Raw genomic sequence first — 9,903 nt, forward strand, 5'->3', positions numbered from 1 at the left:
GTTGTTGTTGTTGTTGTGGTCTTCAGTCCTGAGACTGGTTTGATGCAGCACTCCATGCTACTCTATCCTGTGCAAGCTTCTTCATCTCCCAGTACTTACTGCAACCTACATCCTTCTGAATCTGCTTAGTGTTTCATCTCTTGGTCTCCCTCTACGATTTTTACCCTCCACGCTGCCCTCCAAAACTAAATTTGTGATCCCTTGATGCCTCAGAACATGTCATACCAACCGATCCCCTCTTCTTGTCAAGTTGTGCCACAAACTCTCCTTCTCCCCAATTCTATTCAATACCTCCTCATTAGTTATGTGTTCTACCCATTTAATCTTCAGCATTCTTCTGTAGCACCACATTTCGAAAGCTTCTATTCTCTTCTTGTCCAAACTATTTATCGTCCATGTTTCACTTCCATACATGGCTACACTCTTTACAAATACTTTCAGAAATGACCTCCTGACACTTAAATCTATACTCGATGTCAGCAAATTTCTCTTCTTCAGAAACGCTTTCCTTGCCATTGCCAGTCTACGTTTTATATCCTCTCTACTTCGACCATCATCAGCTATTTTGCTCCCCAAATAGCAAAACTCCTTTACTACTTTAAGTGTCTCATTTCCTAATCTAATTCCCTCAGCATCACCTGATTTAGTTCGACTACATTCCATTATCCTCGTTTTGCTTTTGTTGATGTTCATCTTATACCCTCCTTTCAAGACACTGTCCATTCCGTTCAACTGCTCTTCCAAGTCCTTTACTGTCTCTGACAGAATTACGCGGTAGTCACTATGAAAGAGTCGGTGTATCTCCCCTGGAATGCATTTACGGCCTTACTCCGTATCCTCTCGGCGATCGTTTCTTGACGTTTGTCTCCATTTAGAAAAATCGCCCTGTAAAGGGTGATTCAGATGCCCCTACCGCTGTCGTTTTATGCAATCAGCAACGTTATATCGGTCCATCATAAAACCCGCGCGAGATTTTCATTTTCTCTCGGTCGCTAACTATTTAATGTAGCTAAATATTGTACCGTAATATGTTATCGCTAGAGGCCGTTGTTTTCGAATTTTTTAAAGACAAACAGACAAAGTGATTTTCAAATGACCCCCACTCCCACACTCAGCCGTTTCCGGTTAGGATGTTTAGTATGTTATTCATGCACTTCCTGCTACCACTGTACGAAAAGCTGCGACTACACAGATTATTTTACACATTCGACCTTTTTTGGTCTTCCAATGCCAGCCTTATCATCTCACCGGCTTAGACGAGCATTTAAATATTGCAAAATTGATCACAGTGTAACTTTCACTTAACAATATTGTGAATTTTAACACGTAAAGCGCAAGTGTAGCCGAGCGGTTCTAGGCGCTACAGTCTGGAACCGCGCGACCGCTAAGGTCGCAGGTTCGAATCCCACCTCGGGCATGGATGTGTGTGATGTCCTTGGGTTAGTTAGGTTTAAGTAGTTCTAATTTCTAGGGGACTGATGACTTCAAAAGTTAAGTCCCATAGTGCCCAGAGCCATTTGAACCATTTTGAACACGTAAAATAAAGAATTACATATTTGTATACGTCAAGCAATACTGTCGAAGCAGGGAGAAAATAAAATGTAGACTGGCTATGGAAAGGAAAGCGTTTCTGAAGAAGAGAAATTTGTAGATTTAAGTGTCAGGAAGTCTTTTCTAAAAGTATTTGTATGGAGTGTCACCATGTATGGAAGTGAAACATGGACGATAACTAGACAAGAAGAGAATAGAAGCTTTCGAAATGTGGTGCTACAGAAGAATGCTGAAGATTAGATGGCTAAGTCACGTAACTAACGAGGAGGTACTGAATAGAATTTGGGGAGAAGAGGAATTTGTGGCACAACTTGACTAGAAGACGGGATCGGTTGATACCACACGTTCTCAGGCATCAAGGGGTCACCAATTTAGTATCGGAGGGAAGCGTGGAGGGTAAAAATCGTAGGAGGAGGCCAAGAGATGAATACACTAAGCAGATTCAGCAGGTTGCAGTAGTTACTCGGAGATGATGAAGCTTGCACAGGATAGAGTAGCATGGAGAGCTGCATCAAACCAGTCTCTGGACTGAAGACCACAACAACTTCAACATACGACAAGCCTGCTGACTATGAAACTACTTCTTTATTTGTGTCAGAGGTACACTAAAACGAACACACATACAATACATACAAAGAAAACTATACAGCATTCACCCAGAATTGGACAACTGTGATAGCATTGGGTGCTGCAGACGTTAAGTCCTTCATGCTACAGCTGGTTGGGCATGAGTTACATATGAAGAGATGCCGGCTTGTCTGAAATTCACCGCATTCGCACAGTGTTGTGTTGGCAATTGGAAGTTCCGTTTAAAGAGATTGTCCCTCGATCATGCGACTTCGGTCCGTAGTCTGTTCAAGGACTTCCAGATGACCCACTTCTCCATGTGTCCAGGCGGCAGGGACTCTTGTGGTGTCATCCAGTTTGACAGGTGTTGGCATCTTTCTTGCCACTTGGTGAGTCGGGTGGCCGCAGCTGATCCTTCTAAGGGCTGTGAGGTTGATAGAAAACTCTTCCTGGACTTCAGTCTTGGCTTGGCAGGTTGATGTCCAAAGAGTGGATGTGAGGTCACTGTATTTGATTTATGCATCTCGATGTTAGCGGCGACCTCTCTCCTGATGTCACATGGAGCAATCCCAGCGAGAAATTGAACTTTGTCCATACGAAACTATTGTGCTTTTTAGTTTGGATGAAACTGCGAATGTAATTAGTTTTTGCGTAACGTTGATAAAAGTAATTTTTCGTTCATGACCCTGATGGGCACGTTTAAATTAAAAACGAATTAGCCCACTACGCTAGTGTCGTAGAGACCAAAAAAGATCGAATACCGGGAGTAATTCGTGTAGTCGCAACATTTTGTACAGTGCTAGGAGGGAGTGCTACGATAAACATACTAGAAATCCTGAATGGTGGCGTAGAGGTGCGTCTCGTCTCTTTTGAATGTTTTTATTGAATGACTCTAAAACTGTGGCGTTCAGTGTAAACTTGTCCCAGTACAAAATTTTACTCCATTAAATTTCCTACAATAGGGTCCTGCTCATTTTTTCTGAAGGACTATCAGTTCGCGCGTAGCGAGCGAGGCAATATGAAAAATCTCATCCGTGGTTTATGAGGGCCAGCTATAACACTGAGGGTTGCATAAAACGACAGCGGTAGGGACAGCCGATTCACCCTGTATGGACTTGGGTCTACAGTGAGCTCCTTGCGCAAGTGAAAAACTAATGTAGGCTATACACACCGAGCGGGGTGGCGTAGTGGTTAGCAGACTGGAGGACGCCCGTTCAAACCCGTCTCCGGCCATCCTGATTTAGGTTTTCCGTGATTTACCTAAATCGCTCCAGGCAAATGCCGGGATGGTGCCCTTGAAAGGGCACGGCCGACTTCCTTCCAATGGAAAGGTTGTTGATGCAACAAGGCGTTGGCTCCTACGTCGACCAGTGGAATGGTACTATGCGAACTTACAGGCTCTCCTAGTAAGGTGGCGTGGAGCCGTTGCATTGGAAGGAGGTTATGTTGAAAAATAGGGGTTTGTAGGCAAAAGAGTGGGGAGTAGTATGATCTATTGGAATCCTGAATGAAACCATCTTACTATCAGAAAAAACAGTGTTTCGTATTACTTACTAAATGCCCCTCATAATAGTGCTAATAGCGTCAGCATTAAATATGTTACTGGCAGAAGTAAAGCTGTGAGGACCGGGCGTGAGTCGTGCTTCGGTAGCTCAGATGGTAGAGCAATTGCCCGCGAAAGGCAAAGGTCCCGAGTTCGAGTCTCGGTCGCGCACACAGTTTTAATTTGCCAGGAAGTTTCAGCATTAAATATAATTGTAAAATCTGTTAAAAAATTGTAAAAACGAAATCCTGTAGCAACGGACTGAGAATGGGAGAAGATGATATTCGATAATCACATGTTAAGTGTTATATATATATATATATATATATATATATATATATATATATATATATTATGATTAACAACTTATCCACGGGTAATTCGGAGCAAGGTCGCTTCCAGGGGCAAAACAAAATTTGATTTTCAGTATTTTATATAATTATTGACAGATTTCAAAAATATAAAAGTCTCTCATAATCTACTAATTAAGGGGTATAATCTAAAGCCAAAGGCTTAACACAGAAAGACAAATATTAGTTTGAAATGAAATGAGCGATAACATTTCTGACCCCTTCTGCGTTATCGGCAGCATGGTGCAAGTGTTTTTATATATCCCCACTTTGGTGACATGCGCGTTGATGATGATGAAACGATGACACACACACACACACACACACACACACACACACACACACACACAGACCCAAGTGGAAAAAATCCCCGACGCTGCCGGAAATCGAACACGGGGTCGCAAAATCGAGGGCCAGCGGCGCAAATCACGAACTACTGACATTACGGTTAGAAACTGAGTATATGCCTCGAGGCTGCGTAACTGGCGGATTGCAAATTGATCGTAGTTTATTCATCCAGCTTTTCTTAGAATAAGAGCACTTAGCAACTTTCAAAAAGCTTTAAACATAATTTCAGACAATTCTAAGCTTCTGCTTGCTGAAAAAGTTTACCAATTACTACATTTTTCGCTGTGAATGTAGTAAAACTTCAGCACCATGCATGTTTTAATTTATTACTTCTTTACTATTAGCATCATTCGCAACACATTTTGCAGACTGAGTCTACGTATACCACTGAATGTACCTACAAATTTATGCCATTGAATGACACATAGTTCTGGAGATATGAAGCGATAAACAATGAGATGCGCTAAATACTAGCAAATTACACAGACTATACACATGCAGCGTTCCATAATGAAACAATGTGCTCAGAGATATCAAACAAATTTTAAGCATAATTTCAAACCTTTTCTATATTTTTCTCTCTTGGATTCGTAATTTCAAATCTTTGAGCCATTTACTCATTTGTAAAGTAAGCAGACGTTAGAAGCTGTTTTATCCATGACAGAACGATTCTTTTAATAATCTGGGTTGCGAGATTAAGTAGTTTAATAGAAATCTTGTGAACAATTTTCCTAGCAAAAGTATGATGGTTAGGTTTTCAATTCAGTGTCACTTACGAACATCGAGATATCGTATACAGCAAGGTACAACAACTTTGCTCTGTAATACTGTGTTTCCGATGTGGTCATTACAAAACATTTCACTCATTCTTGAGACTTACACCTACTTCTGAACAGGGTAGTCAGTCTTTATAAACAACGTTAATTGTTACATAATGCTCTAACATCAGAAATAATCCGTATGGTTAATTTGTAAGCAACAGAATCACCCACAAGAAATAAATGACATAACAAGGAATAAAAACAAAAACATCCCAGACGCCTTCTGCATATGACGTCACACATAAAAGACTATAGCTATGCCTCGCACTGTTCACTAGACTCGCCCATTGTTGCGGCGCAGGTGCCCGTTTGCATAAGAATTAAATAAGAATAATATGATCAGCTTCTTGCGTAGCAAAGTTACCGGCTGTTATGTACAAAATAATGAGAATTAAATAACGGAAGGCTGTAATTACATTCGGAGCTAAGGGAAATAGAAACACAATTTTCACAGTTCACCCAGTCATATGAAACAAAATAGGGGAAGAAATGTTAAGTACATATTACTTACCTTTTGTGTGTTCTGCTCACAGTTTCGCTATGAAACTGCCACAGCACGTAGTGTTGATTTCAGTAATCCAGTATGCACTCACACACGTACGCAGGTAAAGTGTACGAAGCACCGCCTATGCGGACTGTGGGAACATACACACGCACAAAAAGTGCCGATGGACGCTCGGAAACTGTCCTTTTTACGGTGAGCGTTGTTTAATGGGAGTAATAAAAATTATACATCCACGAGTAAACACGGCATCACTTTTAAGTTTCTAATGTTACGGAACACTGGGAGTCAACAACCGGAACGTAATTATACGGTATCCTCTAGCCCACTTCCTCGGCACCGATAGCCAAAGCAATAAAATAGGGACACAAAAAATCTCCCCCGACTCGGCAGAGCTCAGAATCCCACGCAGTTCGGTAATGGACAGCCGTGTCGAATTTTTGGTCCCGAATTCAGCAGCAGCGACGAATTATATAAAAAAGGACTGGAACACCACTTTACAATATATTCTGCCCCATCACTGGTGTAATTTGATTATCTACACAGACTACAGCACAATAACTCTTCGATGTATTGTTTTAAATGCAAATAACCGATGGAAAATACCGAGAATATCGTATTTTCTTTGTACGTGCAGAGCTCATCACCCTATTTCCTCTCCGATGGCAACAATCAACTGTTGAGCTCGGCTTCTTATTGTCTAGCCAAACGCCATTCAGATACAATGTACTATCTGTGATGGAACGTTTCTCTTTCTTCAGTCAATTTCTCGTTGTAATGCCCGAAGCTGAACATGCTTCTAATTGAAATATTGTAATAATGTTAAACTGGAAAAAGAAAATTGTTCGCTTCCCTAATAATTATCACTTCCACGTTTGACGAACGCAGATTAGAACATGAACGAAGAAATTAATAAACTACGTAAAACTTCCGATAAATCTTTCAACTATATACGACTGAAGCGTGAAAGGTGGAGTTAAGAATACGATGAAGTCACAGATGCACTCTTCTGCCGCAAACACCGACGTACACGCAACATATTCTTAATCCCATCAGCACTCAACAACGCACGCCACTCAGCTTTACGTATTAGTCTCCGATTTTCCTTCACTCTGTGAGAAGGCGCTGACGCGCCGGCGCACTCGACAACGCGTCGCGAACGAATTCAAATGTGCCGGCCGCAAACATTCGACAGCGCCCAATGCTTCGAGCGCCAGCCGACAACTGACGAAGTCGTAGCGAGTCGCGGACGAACCAATGCCGCAGCGCTGCGCTGCGGACGCCGGCGGAACTAGTGTCTCCGCTGGCCGTAGGAGATTGAAAGGAAACAGTTTTTCGTTCAGGACGTCCAGTGAACGCTTGGAAGCGGTTGGATGATTGATGTATTTTCGTCGTTCGAACGAGATTAATAATTACTTGGCGCTCCAGTTCGAAACGAGCTAAAACGAAACATGAGAACTAAAGGTTATGTGGGGTGTCCAGCTCAAGAGCACCTGATTTCAAAATTAAATACTTCGGCAAACTTAGATTCATAGATTCTCCCCCTCCAGCTTAACTCCCGTCGCTCTGCCATTTTTGTTTCCCTCGACCACCAAAATGCCTATGACCGTGTATGGCACCCCGATCTATTCTTTAAACTCCAAACCTACCCCATGTCTATCAGTTTAGTCCTCCGTCTGGTCGCTTCCTTCCTGTCGCGCCGTCCTTCCTATGTCACCCTCCATAACACCAACTCCCGTATCCTTTATCCCACTGCTGGCGTCCCCCAGGGTTCCGTCCTCTCCCCTCTTCTTTATCTTCTGTACATGGCTGATATGCCCAAGCCACCCCCACCTGTCCACCTTCTCCAATATGCTGATGACACCACCTTCCTGGCTTTCTATCCTACCCTTCAACGGTCTCAATGCACCCTCCAAAACCACCTTGACCAGGTCACCACTTGGTGTAAATAGTGGTTCCTTCACCTCAACCCCTCCAAAACCCAGGCAATCGTCATAGGCTGCACCAACCACTCCTTCCATCTCCATGATTTCTACCTCACCCATTATGGTCGTCCCATCCAGCTCACCCCCGCCCTGAGATACCTTGGCCTCACCCTTGATGGTCACCTCACCTGGACCCCTCACCTCCTGAACATCCAGCAGAAAGCCCACCTCTGCCTCCTGAAACTCCTGTCTGGCTGGACATGGGGATTGCATCCTTCCACCATCCTCCACAGCTATAAATCCCACATCCGTCCTATCTTCTGTTCTGCCAGCATTGCCTGGATCTCCGCACCCACCCACTTTTACAAGGCTCTCCAAATCCTGTAACACCATGCGCTCCACCTTGCCTTCCGTATCTGCCTTTCTTCCCCCACACGGCTCCTGTACAACCTCATCCCTTTGCCCTACCTCCTCTTTTTCCTCCAACATCTCCACATCCTTTACACTGTCCACAGGCTTGATCCGCCCCACCCCCTATTTTCCTCCTTCCTCTCCACCCCCCACCCGTTGCCGTGCCTCTATCGCTGTATTCCTCCCTCTCTTCACCTCCACACCCTCCAGCTCCTTCATCAGGGTAATTTCCAGCACCACTCCCTCCCAGATGATGAACTTTGTGGTGACATATACTCTTCCTTAATATCCTTCCTTACAACTGTAAACTGGCCTTGTCCCCCCCCCCCCACCCTGCCCCCAGGGCCTCCCTTTCCCCTCCTTTTCCAGACCGGATTTTCCTCCTCCCCCCCCCCCCGAGTCCCTGCGCCTCATCTTCAACTCTTTCCCTCCCACGTCCTTCCCTCCCCAGCCCCTTCTTGAGCGCCACGCACCCATCTCCCCCCCTTCTCCCCTCCCATCATTCCTCCCTTCTCCCTCATCTCCATGCACCTGGCAGATCCTCTGTTTGCTCAACATCATCAGTGTGCTATGTCAGTGTTGTGATTGGTGCTGTTCTCCTGTGCATCGAGAGCTGTGATTTTAATTGTGTGCTGGACTTGTACATAGTGTTACTGTCAGTGACTGTTATGTGCTGCGCCGTCCATCGATACATTTATGTCTGGTCATGCTTCGCCTTGTCTTCTTTTAATTGTCCCAGTGTGTGGTTTTTTGTGTGTGCTACTTTTTTATGGTTTTCATCTCCGTTTTACAGTCGCCCCCTTTTCATCTATTGTCTTCATAATGTTTCCCCCCTTTTTATATCTCTATACATCGCATTTTCTCCTTTTTATTTTTAATGTCTTCTATTGCATGGTCTATGTCTTTCTCCTGAAGAGCAGCGCATATGCTGCTGCCAGCCTGCCCCGATGGGAATTGAAACACAATAAAGGGAAAAAAAAAGATTCATAGACGAGTGCTGAAGAGATTAGAATACGTGAGAACACCTTCAACCGGGACAGCGGGCATAGGAGAGAGTTAGGTAAAACCAGATAGGCTGGTGATACCAGATAAGGACAGATTTTCCCTCTGACTACCGCCGTCATTGGTCTAATAAAGCACTAAACTACTAACAGCTGCCACTTCGGGGTCTTGTAAATAACCGTCTTTAGCGGATACCTACATCTTCTACATCTACATACATATATCGCAAACCACTGTACGATGTGCGTCGGGAGGGTACCCTTTACCACTCCTAGGCATTTCCTTTCTTGTTCCACTCGCAAATGGAGCGAGGGTAAAACGACTGTCTGTGTGCCTCTGTATGAGCCCTAATTACTCTTTCGTCGTGATCCTTATACGAAATGTAGGCTGGCGGCAGTAGAAACGTTAGCAGGCTGCTTCAAACGCCGGTTTTCTAAATTTTCTCTCTAGCGTTCCTCGGAACAGAACGTCGCCTTCTCTCCAGGGATTCCCATTTGATTTCGCGAAGCATCTCCGTAATACTCGCCCGTTGATCGAACCTATCGGTGACAAACGTAGCAGCCTGTCTCTGAACTGCTACGATTTCTCCCGTTAAGGGGAGGTTTACTATCTTTGGCCCGAATTCTTTGGGAATTTCTTTTTCTCGGGATGTGTTATAGATATCAATGTCGAATTTGGTCAAAATGTTTATTGATCTTTCCGCTACTAACTGGAATTGTTTAGACCGGAAATGTCGAAGAGCAAAGGCGGAAGTGCCGTCGGAACGAAACAAAATTTCGATGTCGACCTCCACGCGCAGTAGGTCACAGGTCAGCCGGCTCGTCTGAAATTAAAATTGAGTTGACGTTAGCGAAGTATATAAGTTTCTTTAGGAGTTGTACCC

The 9,903-nt window shown here is 44.0% G+C and overlaps 1 protein-coding gene across 2 annotated transcripts in view; it reads right to left on the bottom strand.

Annotated features, from left to right (window-relative positions):
- LOC126210051 (uncharacterized) overlaps positions 1 to 6,865 on the bottom strand; it is an 895,609-nt gene extending 888,744 nt beyond the window's left edge. Inside the window, exon 1 of one of the 2 annotated variants that reach the window (XM_049939166.1) lies at positions 5,692 to 6,865. The gene's annotated coding sequence lies outside the window, so the exon portion shown is untranslated. The remainder of the gene's footprint in view (positions 1 to 5,691) is intronic. The other variant, XM_049939165.1, reaches the window with a different exon arrangement.
- Positions 6,866 to 9,903: the final 3,038 nt, after the last annotated feature.

This window comes from Schistocerca nitens, chromosome 10 (assembly GCF_023898315.1).
Source record: "Schistocerca nitens isolate TAMUIC-IGC-003100 chromosome 10, iqSchNite1.1, whole genome shotgun sequence".
Lineage (NCBI taxonomy): Eukaryota > Metazoa > Arthropoda > Insecta > Orthoptera > Acrididae > Schistocerca > Schistocerca nitens.